The sequence below is a fragment of the Grammomys surdaster genome, unplaced genomic scaffold, assembly GCF_004785775.1.
Source record: "Grammomys surdaster isolate TR1022 unplaced genomic scaffold, NIH_TR_1.0 67, whole genome shotgun sequence".
NCBI lineage: Eukaryota > Metazoa > Chordata > Mammalia > Rodentia > Muridae > Grammomys > Grammomys surdaster.
The window spans coordinates 2,437,154-2,452,846 of record NW_021604569.1 but is presented as its reverse complement, the minus strand read 5'-3'; positions in this window follow the sequence as shown (position 1 = coordinate 2,452,846).

The window sequence follows — 15,693 nt, the reverse complement described above, 5'->3', positions numbered from 1 at the left end:
GTAGATATTTACTGGTCCTTTAATTTGAGAATCTTCACTCTCATCTATACCTATTATCCTTAGCTTTGGTTCACTCATTGTGTCCTGGATGTCCTGGATGTTTTAGGTTAGGAGCTTTTTGCATTTTACATTTTCTTTAACAGTTGTATCAATGTTTTCTATGGTATCTTCTTCACATGAGAGTCTCTCTTCTATTTCTTGTATTTTGTTGGTGATGCTTGCGTCTTTGACTCCTGGTCCTTTACTAGATTGTCTATCTCCAGGATAATCTCCCTTTCAGATTTCTTTATTGTTTCTACTTCCATTTTTAGATCCTGGATGATTTTGCTTAATTCATTCTTCTGTTTGGTTGTGCTTTCTTGCAATTTTTTTTAAGGGATGTTTGTTTCTCCTCTTTAAGAGCTTACCTGTTTACCTGTGTTCTCTTGTATTTCTTTAAAGGAGTTATGTCCTTCTTAAAGTCCTCTATCATGAGATGTGATTTTTAAATCTGAATCCTGCTTTTCCAGTGTGATGGGGTGTTCAGGACTTGTTATGGTGGGAGAACTGGGTTCTGATGATGCCAGGTAACTTTGGTTTCTGTTGCTTATGTTCTTGCGCTTTGCTTCTGCCATCTGGTTATCTCTAGTGCTACCTGTACTCTCTGTCTCTGACTGGACCCTATTTTTCTAGGTATCTTGATTGTGTCAGAACTCCTCAGAGTCCAGATTTCTCTGTGATCCTGTGATCCTGTGATCCTGTGATCCTGAGATCCTGGGTGGAAGAACTCCTGGGACTCAGGCTGTCTCTGGGATCCTGAAATCCTGATGCTCTGAGTGAAGTGGTTCCCTAGGATAGCTCAGGATATGATGTCTTCACAGGAACAGATCAGCTAGGTGTCTGTCCCAGCCAAAAGGACCAAGTGAGGGGCAGAAGGGGAATGGTATTCCAGAGGGATGGGATTTGGGTGGCTGATGGGTCCTGAATGCCCCAGGCTCCCAGTTGTGGCTTTGAGATGTAGGGTTGTGCAGGAGGGTTCTTACTTGCTGCTCTGAGTGCAGTGCCTCTTCTAGGGTTGCTCAGGATATGGTGTCTTCACAGCAGCAGACCAAGTAGGTTTCTGCCCCAGCCAAAAGGCCATATCTGTCTTTATTAGCAACAGAAAAGGTCATATTTGCCTTTGGAATAGGGAGAGAGCTAAATATGCTGTTGGGTTATCTGTAATTTGCAACTGGGACAAAGCCGTAAGACAGTTGTCTGATGGCATGCAGAGCCTGTGAACCCTGCCACCATTCCCTGAAAGTTGATGGAATATACCAATAATGATTGAGAATATCGTAAGGAGATCAGGAGTATTGTTTTGTCTGATTTCCTGTTATAAATTCTCCTTGCTAACCCTCTCAGTTTTTGGGCAAGATAGAAGGCAATCTCAAACTTTGAGGTAACCTTAAGTAAATCAGAGTGCCTCTGGAGTAAACCCATGAGGGGAGCATTCTGCCATAACACTCCTAGGACCCCCTCAAGGGACCAAAGAATTATGGCCAGGAGAGGATTCCCTGGATTATGCCTTTCCAGAGTTGATACAGAAAGGAGTACCATAACTTTCTGTAGTAGGTTGCTAGCCTCAGATGTTAGTTTAACCCTGGTGGGGGGCTGCTTGGCCCCTCCAAGGGAGAAAAGAGGTGCCTCAGGTCCTGATCCATAATTGACAGAAAGGTTTGAGCTAATGAACATTTCCACCCAATTGTAGTTCCACAAGGGAGTAGGATTCTTTTGCCACAATGGAGAAGGCCAGGGACTTCCTGTGGGGACTATCTGAATTTTTTCAGAAGTATCCTTCATATGACTGACATGACAGATATAGTAGATTACTCATACTAAGTAGAGGGCTCACTCAGGTGTAGCTAAAATGCTGTTTGCCTGTGCTGTGTCTTCAGAACAGAAACGGCACTTGGAGATTACCAACAGCTATGTGAGGTACTGGGATGACTCCAAACCAAAAGTGAAAGTGAGTAGCTCCTAGAGATGAGCAGGAAAAGACAAAGAAGACAGAAAAGATAACCACAGGCTCATCCTTGAACTGAAACCAAAGGTGAAAGTAGGATAATTGCTCAGGCAAGCTTAGAAAGACAAACACTGTGTGCACAACCAAAAGTGAAAATATGACAGTCACCATGCTGAACAGCCAAAAAAGAAAAGATAGAAATGCGGTCCACATGCTCACCTTTGGGGAACCCACAGCATAAAACACTAAGTGGCCAACTCACCAAATAAGCAACCAAAGTGGGCATGACAATAGCACTTCGAGAAGAGTAGACTAGGTCTAACCACGAACACAGTCCTTGCAGCAATAAGCAAAACTGAGTCCCCAGAAAAGGAGGTTCACAAGCAGCCACAAAACAAAAAAGATGAAGTAATCCACAGACCACATTGTGTCCAGGACTGCCTGTGGCCTGGCCCTACTTGCCCTTTGGGGTTGAAGACGAGGTAACATTGAATCAAAAACAACAGACTCCGGGAGCAGGTGAGAACGCCACAGCAAGCTCATATGAACATTGCTGCAAGTTCCATTAATACCTTTCACACAAGTCCAATTGGTCCACAAGCATTTCTTCCAGTCAGCAGTTCTGAATTGGCTGCCGTTGTCTGCATCAGTAATCCTTGGTGTTTCAGGCAGTCTTCAATTAGGGCCTCCTGCAGGAGTTGTCTTTGCAGCTGCTCACCCCCAATCTCCCCACCCTCCCACCCATCCTTGACCTCCGATCCACACACACACTCGACCCCCACCCCACCCCCGTGTTTATGAAGAGGTGGCCACCACCATTCCTCCTCCAGGTACCAGGAACCAAAACAGAGTTTCCTGTAAGGACAGAAAGAGCTCTTAACTGCCAAAACCTTATCTTCAGACATAGGGTCTTCCCAATAGTCCTCATTGGTGAAGACACTCAAATTGAATAGGATGCAGCTCATTATTACAGCATTTTGTGGTTAGGAAAACACAGGAGAATCAAGAAGGAACATATCTAAGATGATCAGTGTGTATGCTAATGTGGACCATCACCAACAGAGTTATTTTGACTAGTTATATTACGCAACCTGTGACTTACCATAAAATAACGTTTTAGCGACACATTTGTGGAAATGGCTTTGACTTTTTCAGAATCTGTAGCAGGTTTTATGCCTTGTTTCATCTTTGTTCAATACCTGACCTATTACTTATAAGTCAATTTGCATAATGCATATCATGTGAAATGTCATTGTGTGGATAAATAGTACAATTTAACTTGTTTTAAAAAATTGTTTCTTATAGTACATCACTATAGATTGTAGTTAAAGTTTAGTCACTAAGTAAAAGAAATTATTTCCTGTTAGCTAATATATCTTCTGTTTAGAGGAGTTGCTAAGTCAGATTAGTAAGAAGTGCATGATACTCTATGTTGCAAGAATATGTTCTTTCTACACTCTTTTTAAACAAATTACATTTCTCGGATTAACAAAAAGCAAGTTAACAATAGATAAAAGATTTGGTTTTAGGTTTTCAGATATTAATAAACAAAAATAGAAATGCAAGTAGTTTTAATTTTTTTCTTAATTAAAAATAGGTAAGTATTTTTTTTTCTTAAGAGATAGAGAAATTTGTTTTCTAGATCTTCTATACAGAGAATATCTGGCGAGGGGCGGTCTTCCAACATAGGTAACACTGTCAAACTAATAACTCCTTTATTGAACTTCAATTGAAGCAAAAAACATTTTGTGAAGTTGTCCACAATGGAAGCAATTCTCTGAAGGATTAAGATAATGGGGTAAGTGTGCTTTACTGTCTGAAGGTTTAATTCAGGAATGGGTCTTGAGAAAGTCAACAAATGGATGTTAGCACATCCTTTAGGCTTTTTCCAGCATAATGAGTAAAGGAAGCTTAAGAATCAACTCTTCCTTGGACATTCAAGAGTGTATATTAACTTAGCACTAAAGTAGTGTTGAATATATGATGATATTTTTATGATATTTAGAACATGATTTTGTCTCAGATCTGTATTATTGGTATTGATAAAGTTAAGCACTATTGGTATGTATGGCTCTTATAAAATGCCTGTTATTTGTGATGTCCACAGATAGCTGAGTATTTGGAAAGTAGGTAAATAGACAGAAAACATACTTAAATATCTTAAATAATTTCCCAATGAAAAGGTAAACTAAAAATGTCTGTGGCTCACAAAATTTTAGCATAATTATTATTTAATACAAAATTTAATGCTAAAAAGCTAAACATTATTTGAGTTTCTGTTTTAGGGGGATATAGTTGAACTATCTAGGTATACTGCAGCCAATGCTAGGGAACTATGAAATGTGTGTAGTGTCAGTCTGATTTAAGGTATCCAGCTCATTTCAGTAGATTTGCATTTGGTATTCTGCCTTTTTTTTTTTTAAAGATGTGGTCACTAGACTCAGTTTTGAATTGTCATAGGTCCTTAGTTCTGTGGATCTTTGAGGGATAAACAGCATATCCAAGCCAAAACAATTACTAGAGACAGATATGGTCACATAAGCATAGAATAACACTGTGAGGTGACTCTTCTTATTTGGCAAAATTGTATAAAGCTTTATCCTACAATAGCCTAAAGTCTTAATTCATATTTAAAGCAAAATATTAACTATAGGACTTTATTGCCTTACTATTTTATATTCTACATTTCTTTTCTACTACATGATTTTTTTTACAACCAACAGCATTGTTCATACTTCATACCTGAATACACTGAATGCAAGTTGGTGATGTCAGATAGTTTGGAGGTCTATAATAAAATTACAGTATATCTTCTTCCCTTTCTTTCCTCCAAATCTTCCTATATTTTTACCTCCTTGCATTTTTCAAATTCATGGTTTCTTTCTTTAATTGTTTGTGTTTGTGTGGTGTATGATTGTACATGTGTATGTGTGTACTTCTCTCTCTCTCTCTCTCTCTCTCTCTCTCTCTCTCTCTCTTTCTCTCTCTCTCTCTTTCTGTGTGTGAGTGTGTGTGTGTGTGTGTGTGTGTGTGTGTGTATTGACACAGAGAGAGACTTGGAGACTTAACTCCTATCATCCCCCCAGTTAGTATGTGCTACATTGCTAAAATGTTTACTGAGAACATCATTTAGAAGGGATATTGAACATGTTGGACTCAATACACAGTGTATGTACTTAGAAATGATTGGAGGTCTCTGTGCAAAGATCTGTATGAAGTAAAATACTGAAAAATTGTTATTTACACACACATTTATCTCCTTTAACTGGCATAAAAATGTTTTAAATAAATTACATTTCCTTCACCCATCAGAATAAGTTATGACGTCTCAAAGTTTCAGACTGTTCAGTAACTGGACAAGTACATAACTAGTTGCCAATATTGTTTTTGAAAACATTTAACTTGTTATCAAATAGAAAATTCTACTTTGTTGAGTATACTGTATTTTTGTGTGGCTTTCATTGCTGCTGCCAAAATATCCACGTCATCCTTACTTATTGGTATATCCTTAATAAAGCTGAGTATGTGTGCTATTTTGGTCTAGGAACCTGCTTGATTTAAGGGTGGTAAATATGTACCTAACCATTTCAACTGTCAGAGAATCCATGTCATTGATTTTCTGGTTAGCTGGCAGAGTAAGAACGGGTGTGATTTATGCAGCTTGTTTTGCAGCTTTACTATTTTTTTAAAAGCCAGCACATTTCTTATATGCATTTAATAAGCAAAAGACCAAAGATTCAAGCTCGATTACTTGATATCAGCCTGAAAAGACATCAAACAGCAGAGATTTATTAATATTTTTTCATTAAATCACAGATGGCTTGACTGTGCACAAAGGAAAGGTCTGCAATATCTGTGTCAGATCAGACTTGGCTGAATGATGAAGTCATTCACAGTTGCCAGTGAACATTAATAATATGGCTCCCACGAGTGGAATTGCAGTTATCTCTGTGTTCACCTGTGAACAGGCTTGCAGCTTGGGCATAGAAAACCAGAAGTGCTGCAGTGGTGCTGAAAGAAAAAGCCCAAAATTGTTTCGAAGGAGACAAAAGAAAAGTATTGATTTTTGAGGTATTTTTATGTTATTACTTACTTGGTAAAATCCAGTCTTTCTTGGAAAATGGATAATTCAGATACCAAGAAGCTAAACTAATTTGTTATACTTTCACATGTGTATCCAAATATCTGTGTTTTCCTCTTTGAAGATGACTGATTAGTAATGTAAAGTGAATGTTTAATAAACTTAATTATAAAATCATTGGATAATAAAGAAAGAAAACAAATGTGGTGTTTGAAACAACATTTAACATTAACCTTCAAAATAATTTTGTTTAAAGCCTTGACCTAATCAGCAAAAATAAATTGGTTTTCATTTTTTAGATTGTAGAAAGCATGTAAATGAAATTATCAGTTATTCTAGAATTTACTTGTAATGAATTGTGGATGATATAATTAACCAAATCTCTTCATAAATCAAATTTTCTAAAGACATGGGAAATCATAGAGTAGTTTGAGTCCTGTGGATATTGTTCTCAGACATACCTGTCTTTTACTTAGCCACTTACCTGCCTGTATCCCAGCAAACCATATTATGGCAGCAAGAAAATAGAATTTTTGCAATATAGATGCTCGTTCCACTTTCTGCCCCTCTGCTTGCCGACACATGCACTTCTGTACAGTCCAGTTACAGAGGAAGATGTGTCAAGGCTGATTGATTGCCTAATGTTCTTTAGCTCAGTCTGTTCTACCTTGACTTTTTTTTATACCATCTATAGTCTTTGATTTCCTTTTCATTATTAAACACTCTGTCTTCACTGGTCCCATTTAAGCAGTTATAAAAATCTATTCCCTAGAGATAGAATATCCAATAGAATAGTCAAAAATATAGTGTACAATGGGGAATGAAAACTGATATTCTATAATAAAACAGATTCACAATGCAATAATAGTGGGTTCACATTTTTACATTTAAAATACTTAAGTGTGTTCTTTGATTTTAATTCAAAATAATTTATTATATACACTCATCATACATGGCAATTCATATATGAAGTTTTCATGCAAGTATATAATGTGCTTTGAACATATTGACCATGACTTGCTTTCCATCCTTCACACCTCTGTATGCCTCCATTCTCCCCTTGTACAGATTTGCTTCTACTTTCATGTAATATACACATACATAATTTCATGTACTTAGATAAATTCTAGGAGACACAAATGAGAGAAAATACACAATGCTTACTTCTCAGGCTGATTTTATTTGATATAACAGTTTCTATTTGCACCTATTTTCCGCAAAAGCTGTAACATTGTATTTTATGGCTGAAAAAAATATTCTATATATACGACACTGTTTTACCCAATCTTGTGTTATTAAACTCCTGGGTTAGTGAAGTAATTTTACTGCTGTGAATAGAGCTTCAGTGAACATGCATATAAGTGACTCTGAGAAACACCCAGAAGTGGCACAGCTGACCAGTATGCTTGCTTGATGTTCAGTGTTTTGAAGACCCTCCTTCTGATTTCTGTCATGCAAAGACTAGTTTCCTTTCTCATCAAAGTATATAAAAAAGGGTTTCTGTGATGGTTACTCTTGATTGTCAATTTGATAAGACCTGGAACTAGAAATATAACATGACAAACCTATGGCCATTCTTGTAAGAGATGTTTCTTTTGCTCATTTTGCTTTGTTTTGTTTTGTTTTTGCTTTGTTTTGTTTTGTTTTGTTTGAGTAGGTTAATTGAAATGGAAAAACTCACTCATTACCTATTTAATGATAGGATTATTTCATTTCTTCTTGTTTTTGAAGTTTTTGTTTAATATTCTAGATATCACTCCTCTGTTAGATATATGATTAACAAAGATTTCCTCCCTTTCTAGACTGTCCTTCCTTTGGACCAATGGCTTTCTTGGCTGTGCAGAGGATAATAATTGTATAAGGTTCCATTTTTCCATTGTTATCAATATCTCCTGAGCTTTAGTTAGAAAGCCCTTCTCTGTGCTGTATACATCTTAAATATTTTCTCTACTCGTTCTCTGATGCTTCCAGAGAAACAGGTCTTGTATCAAGTCTTGATCAATTTGGAAATCATGTGGAAGTGAGATCTATTTCATATATATATATATATATGGATATTTTCTATTTCCAGCACCATTTATTAAAAGATGCTTTCCTTAAGGGTTAGAGATAGCTTAGAAATAAAGAGAACTTGCTGCTCCCACAGAGGATACAGGCTGAGTTCCTGGCACTGCATGGCACACATGGGACTCCAGACCTAAGGCATCAAATGCATTCTTTGGGCCTCCATGGCACCAGGCATACACAGAGTACATACACACATGCAGAAAAAGCATTAATGCACACAAAAAATACATAAATCTATTTTTAGAAATTTTGTAAAGGTGTCTGTCTCATCTCTAGTATATATGTTTGACATCTTTGTCAAATTTTTGATAGCTATATCTCATTGGAATGTTATCTGAGTCTTATATTCTATCCCATCATGCACTAATTTACTTTTTGCTAGTACCAGGCAGCTTGGTTACTGTGGATGTGTAGCAAACTTGAAATCCAGCATGGTCATACATCTAACATTTATTTTTGGTTGAATACTCTATCTGGGGTCTCTTGCGCTTCTATATAAATTTAAGTTTTTCTATTTATGTGGAGAGTGACACGATCACTTTGATAATAATTGCATAGAATCAATACATAGCTTTTAGTTGTACAGTTATTTTAATGGTATCAATCCTTCTAATTCATAAAAATGAAAGTCATTTCATCTTCTAGTATGAAATTCAGTTTTTTTTCTTTAATGACTTGCAATTTTTATTGTTGTCGTCTTCTACTTCCTTCCTTCTTGAGTCTTTATTGTTTTGTTTGTTTGAAGATAGAGATTTGTGTTTTGGTTTTCACAGTTGTGAGTGGGATTCTTTCACTGATTTTTTTTCCTAAGCATGCATGTTATTGAGATATGAGAAAGCTACTGATTTTTTTGTGTGCTAATTTTGTATCCTAACACTTTGCTGGAAATATGTATCACAGTGGTGGATTTTAGGTTCTCTTACAATTATATCATATGCTTCATCCATGTGCTTTTCTGCCTAGCCCATTTCCCAAATAATGACCCAGAGGCTTGTTATTTATTAAAAATATGCCTCAACCTTAAGCTAAGCTTGCCACCATTAGCTCATTGCCTATTGACCCATTTATACTAATTCTGCAATGCGGCTGGTTACCTGTCCTCAGTTTCATATGTCCAACTTCCTCTGCATCTCAGTCACAAATGTTCCCATCTTTGATGCTTTCCCAGAGTCTTTCTCTTTGTTGGATGTCCCACTTTCTATTCTACCATTTCCTATAGGCCATAGGCTTTTAAACAGTCAGGAAGTATATTAGGCAGACAAGAGATACATCTTTACACAGTGCATGTAAAGATTATCCCTTTTAATCCAACAAAAGGATTTTTCACTAACATCCATAAACTATGTACAATAAGAACAACTATAAAACTATCAGGTAAGAATTAGATTGACAATGTCCAGTCCATATGTGTTTAGCAACCTTGGAGAATGCATTCTACTGCCTATCCTATCATGTAGAGTCCAAAGTTTTGTACCTAGTTCACGTTCTATCATAACTTGCATTTATCTTCCTATAAAAAATGTCTATACTTTAAAGTATTTATTTAAATCATAAAAACTTAATTGTGAGACTATAACTTTGTAGTCTTCAACACCATCTGAGACCTCAGAAGGAATAAATATCTCCTGAGTGCACCGGAAGTGCAGAGTATGTAGAAACTATAGAAATGACAAAGACAGCCGACTGTCTGCAAAGACACCCAAATTCCTCTGCAACGTGGAGCATTACCTTTAGGCTTGTAGCCCAAAATATCTGATAGTCTTTTCTGTGAAGCAAGACTGTGTCTGCCAACTGTCTCTACTTTGTCATGCTATCTCCTTTGCCTCTTCTCTCCACCATGAGAATCATTGTAAATATGATACAGGTTCTAGTATTGCTTCTACCATATCCTTCTAGTCTTGTGGGATTATTATATTTTTAATAGCCCAAGAATTCAGGATTTGATTTACAAATGCCTAATGCGTCCCAAAATTAGTGACATTTTCCTTAAATGTTCTCAGTTCTAACATACCACAGGTTGCCATTTGAATTTCGGACAACCCTGTGTATGATGATCGTCTGGAGATCCTTGTTATACACTAACTGGATAAACTAAAATTTGTTTTCTAACAACCTTTGGTTGGCTTTCCCTAATTGTATCTTCTATCGCTATCTGAGTATTTCAGCTCCTGTATTCTCCCTTCAAGGTTCTACTTCCATATCTTAATTTTTTCTTTATGTTGTAATTCTGATAGTATAGCATCTATCTTATTTTTATTTACTAGCTTTAGTAAATTATTCTCTGGACTCTGCTTCTAAATTTTATCTCTATCTCCTTGCTCTTCAGTCTGATCTATGAAATTTGCATCCTTAAGTTTATTTCTTTGCTGCTCAATATCATCTATGAACTTCTGCAATTTTTCTAGCATCTCTCCCAACTATTGTCTCCAATCTTTATTCTCCTCTTTCTGTTGTTTATTTTGACCTATAAAATCTTGAACTTTTAGTTCTAGTGTTTCCTCTAGGCCGTGTTGCCAAGTCTTGAGTTTATCTCGCTGTTGTTCAGTCTCATTTATGAACTTCTGCAAATTTTTTTCTAGTACATTTTCCAGCTCCTGTCTCTAACCTTTGTTCTCCTCTTTTCTCTAGCTTATTATGATCTAAAATTTCCTGTGCGTTTAGTTCTAGTGTTTCCTTTTGGTCTGTTACCAAGTCTTAACTCTGTTGCCCAGTCTCATCCATGAACTTTTCAAGTGTTTCCTCTAATCCTTTTCCAAGGTATGTAATTTTTATCTAGGGCCCTGCCTTTTGAGAAGACATAGTAAATAAAAAGAATAAATATTGCAGTAATGATAAATGACAAGGTGTCTATTTTACATATATATATATATATATATATATATATATATATATATATATATTCCATTTATAATTCTTATTATCTGATCTGGATCCCAGTGTACCTTTCTCTTTCTCTGCTGTTCAATTCAACAACTGCATTTCTCTCTGATTCTTTTATTCACAGGGAGGGCCTGACTGTAGAAAGACATGTGACTTCTTTGCTTCTGAGCCGGCTCTCTGTCTTTTGTTTGGGTTGCAGCATGTGCATTGATCTCAGGCAGCTTGCAATGCAAGCATTCAAGAGAGCAGGTCTGGCTGACACATATCCTGTTTAGATCTGGGGGATTTGGGGGAGAGCACATGGAAAGACTCCCCTGGGCATAGATGCCTCAAAGCCACTCATTGTGTCTCCTAGAAAACTACCTTTCAGGCAGATGCACTCTAGGGTCTCTCCCTGGGAATCCAACACAGGTGCTGCTCCTGGCTGTAGCTGTCTGCCTGAAGCTTGTCTGAAACTCTCTGTAGAACCCTTAGACCCAATCAACTTTCAATCCATACTCTGCTGCAGCCTTAGATCTTTGCCCCAGCTGTTTATTCAGGGGCAGGGGGACTGGAAGTGGAATTTTATCTCAGGTTAGTTGAGTTCTAAGCCCTATGTTGGGCACCAATTTGTAGTAGTAAATGCCCCTGTTCAAAATACACAACTCAGTTACAAGATTTATCAGATGTACACATAGATTGGGCAGATTTACTACTACACTCACTACTCTATTCCCCAGCTATCAGATTCCTTGATACTTGAAGCATCTCTGGGCCATGTGATTCTGTTCCAACTTCCGGCTATCTCATCTTCCTTCATCCCTCTTCTTATCTCTCCCTCTCTCCTCCCACTCTATAAAACCTCTAGCCCCACCTTTCCCTTCCACTGCACAATGACAGACTCTAGACTTATTTTACCAGTTAAAATAGGAAGAAGGTTCACATAAAATCACCTGAGTACATGATCCACTCCTCTTCAAAGGCAGCCCCTTTTCAGGAAGCAGAATTAACACCATGATACAAACAGCACCAGGGCAACCCACAACAGTAGTTACAAATGGAAAGGAGCAGCATAAAATCAGAATTAGCACTAGATTGACAGAAAAAGAATAAAGGCAGGGAAAGTAAATAGAATAGGAAAACAGTATAGGCAGGTGGAGCAATGAAAGAGTGTTTGCTAAAAGCATAATGAAAAGGAATACAATAGAATTAGCTAAAACAGTCTGAGTGCTCAAAAGGATAAGATACGAGGACCTTTCAAACCAGATCAGGCTAAGGTCTTTGAAAAATCCTGTCAGAATAAAAGTGAAGAAGGGGTAAGAGAAAGAATGAGAGAAAAGCTGGGCTACTAAACTAACAAATTAAAGGCAGAGAGAAAAAATGACATTAGTCTGATTCAGTCTTACCTGCTTGCCAGTTCCAATGTCAACTCTCAACATTCCTTTCTGAATTCTCAGATGGCAGCTACACTCTGGAATAGTTTTTCCTGAAGTTCTATCAGAGATTCTGGTTCCATCAGTGTGTGGTCCTTCAAGGGACAAGGTTGTACTCACTGATCACATCTCTGGTAGATCCTTTAGCAGTTGTTCAATTGACTCATGATGGAACCATGTTTAGGCAGTACTTCTAGACGTATGACATACTGCTTGAAACTTGAGTCTGTGTTCTCTTGCAGATAATTCCTCCAACTTGGATCCCGTCTTTCTGAATGTATGAAGTTCTGAATCAAATGACTTATTTCCTACCATTCCGAAATAATTCTCAAGCCATTTTTTCAGCATATGGTCCCAGTTCTGGGTTCCAACAATGTGATTCACAGGTGTTACATGCCACAAAGATGCCAGAAAATCAGCAGAGTGCTTTTAACTTGGTGACCCACAGAAGGAGTTTACTAATTACTCTTCTAACTCTGCTGTTTCCTCGCTTAGATTTTGCCTCCTTCCTTGCCCCCTTTGAAGTATCTGTTCCTAAGGGCACGGTGCTAGTTTTCTAAGGCTGTCTTTTACCATGGCTCCTGTTTTTCCTCTCATTGGAAAGAGAACTCTGTAGAGTGCTGCCCTAATCCCTCCAGGACAGACTGTACATCTTTCCATTATGTTGTATATTTCCTACTTTATATTTATATTTTCACTAAAATGAAAGATTTTGACAGTACTCTATATTTTCTGTTAGCTGTTTGCCAACTTTCCCCCATTTGATAATCTAGTCTGGAGCAGAGCACACCTGTGTGTTGTTCACCATTCTCTTCCTTTGCCAAAATTTGCATCTACTTCTAAATAAAGCATACTGCAAAGGTGATATTTGTACAAACAATTATAAAAAATCTATTTGTGCAAAGCATCACCTATACGGGGAGAAGAACAAGCAGGAAAAAACATCTTTATGAATGTCAGCATCCATGAGTCCCTGACTGTCAAAGGCAAAACCTAGCTGACAATGCCAGACACTAACAGCTTAAGACATGGGCTCACAACTCTAGTTTTATGATTCCAGGCTCTCAGTAGCTGTTCTGAACCGTGGGTACCAGAAGTTTTTAAGCTAGGCTTTCAGAGCACAGGTTTATGGCTCTAAGCCTGAAGAACCAGAGATTTGTGGTTTTATTTCTACAAAACCAGAGACTTGGGGGTTTCCAGTTCCACAAACTTACTGCTGTGGTCTTGTCAAAATTCATCTTGTAGCAGCATTCAGCTACTCTTTCAGCTCCTGAGATTCAGATCTTGATGTCTTAGGCTCTAAGTCAATCTGAGTAACTTGAAAATTCTTCCGGGGTGGGGGGGTCTGTAGTTCATCTGCTTGGTTCTTTTGCAGCCTTTTACCTTCTATAGTCTTTGCAATATGCTGAGTCTAGCCTTTTCTGCACCTCCATAGTCCTTCAGGGTCCTATAGCTTCCCCTTCCAGATCTCTAGAACGATTCAACCACCTTTATTTTATGGCATTGGACTGTGCTTGAAGCTACTAGCCCTAGTTTTTGCCACTCCATGCAACCAGCACAACCTGTTCTACTTGCAATAAAGGTCACAGATGGGCAGTAAGAGACCGTTCAGAGAGTTTCGCTATTTATGCCTCATCTTGCGACACAGGGAAGTGATATTTATGAGAGGAGACTGAGAGAAGCTGTGCTTACAACAGCTCATCTCTGTCGTGTAACAACTATGATGAGTAGAGTAGCAGGGACTCCCCTCTGACAGGAAGAAGGCCATTTGTGGTGAGGTTCATAGGTAGGATCATCTGTAGTATACAAACCAGATAGTATACAGGTTAACTGGAACTGTTTAGTCAGAACATCACTGGAGCTTCAGGATGGCTCAAGCCACCAAAGCTCCAGCAGATTCTACCTAGGTGAAAGTGAGACTGGAATACCAGTCTTGGCTATTCCCATGGCTAAATCACAGTTGTCTTTGGACATCTCTATCTAACAGAGTTTCTATAGGTATCTGAACCAGTAGTGAGGTTTTTTGGGAAAGTCATGGTTGCCACTGATAACTGCAGGAAGAATCACCTCTTTCATTGTCATCTGTCATGCTACCTATGAAAATGGGGTGCTAGAGTAAGGACAGTAGCTGAACCTTCATGAACATATGGAATGCTATTCACAGCCCCACTGCATTTGAAACTCACAATAGAGAGCAATGGTTGAATCTGACCTGTTACTGGCTAGTCCTAGTAGTCAGTGAGGGATGAAGCAAGCATCCGTCATTATAGCATGGTGGGGTAGAGGAGGAGGTTCTGACAGTTGGTAATCAGCTGAGTATATGCTTGATTCTTACAGCTTTATTTTTAAAAAAAAAAGATAATAGAAACCACTTACAACCAAGATGCCTGCCACATTTCAGAAGTGGGGTCCTCCAATGTGTTGTAAACAGAGACAACATCAAAGTAAATAGGTCTAAGAGTCCCAGATAAGCATATACCTGCTCCATGCAAATAACAACAAAGAGTAGGCCCAGCTGTCTTAAAGAGTCGGTGAAGGAGAATAGAAATGAATTCAGAGCAGGGAGAAGGTCATGAAGATAGCACATGCAAGCAAACTATATGGCCTTTTGTGTGGACTCTGAAAGACACAAGAAACAACTGGAAGGGACTCACCAGAAGACTGGGATGATCTGGCTTATTTTGTTTAAAGGGCTTCTTGGTTTTGTTTGTTTGATTTTGTCAATATTATTTAGTTTCTCTATTGTTACACAAATGCTGGAGAAGATTCAGGCAGAAGAAAGAACAATTAGAAAATCATCTGATAATGAAAGAGAGACAAAACAATGCTAGGCCATTTGAAGTTGTGGTGGTAGGATTGACAAGGTGATAATTTTTAAGTTAATATTCTCTTAAAATATTGTTTTATTTATTATTCAAAAACTTCATGCAGTATGTTTTAATCATATTTGTGTCCATTTCCCACTCTTCCCAGATTCTCCTTACCACTCAACCCACCCAAATTAATTATCCCCTTCCCCACTCTTTTTAAAAAACAAGACAGCAACAACAATGATTTAAAAAAAAAATCCTCAAGTCTAGTTTATGTTTGTTGACTGATCCTGGGCAGAGGTCCTGACCTGGATCATGGTTTATATACCATGTGTCAGTACATTGAAGAAAACTGACTTACTCTGTCCCAGAAACCATGAAATGCCAATAACTCCTTAGCTATGGAAGGGGTTTTGAGCCAACATCACCTTATCCATGATTGGACTTTTGTCTGCCTTG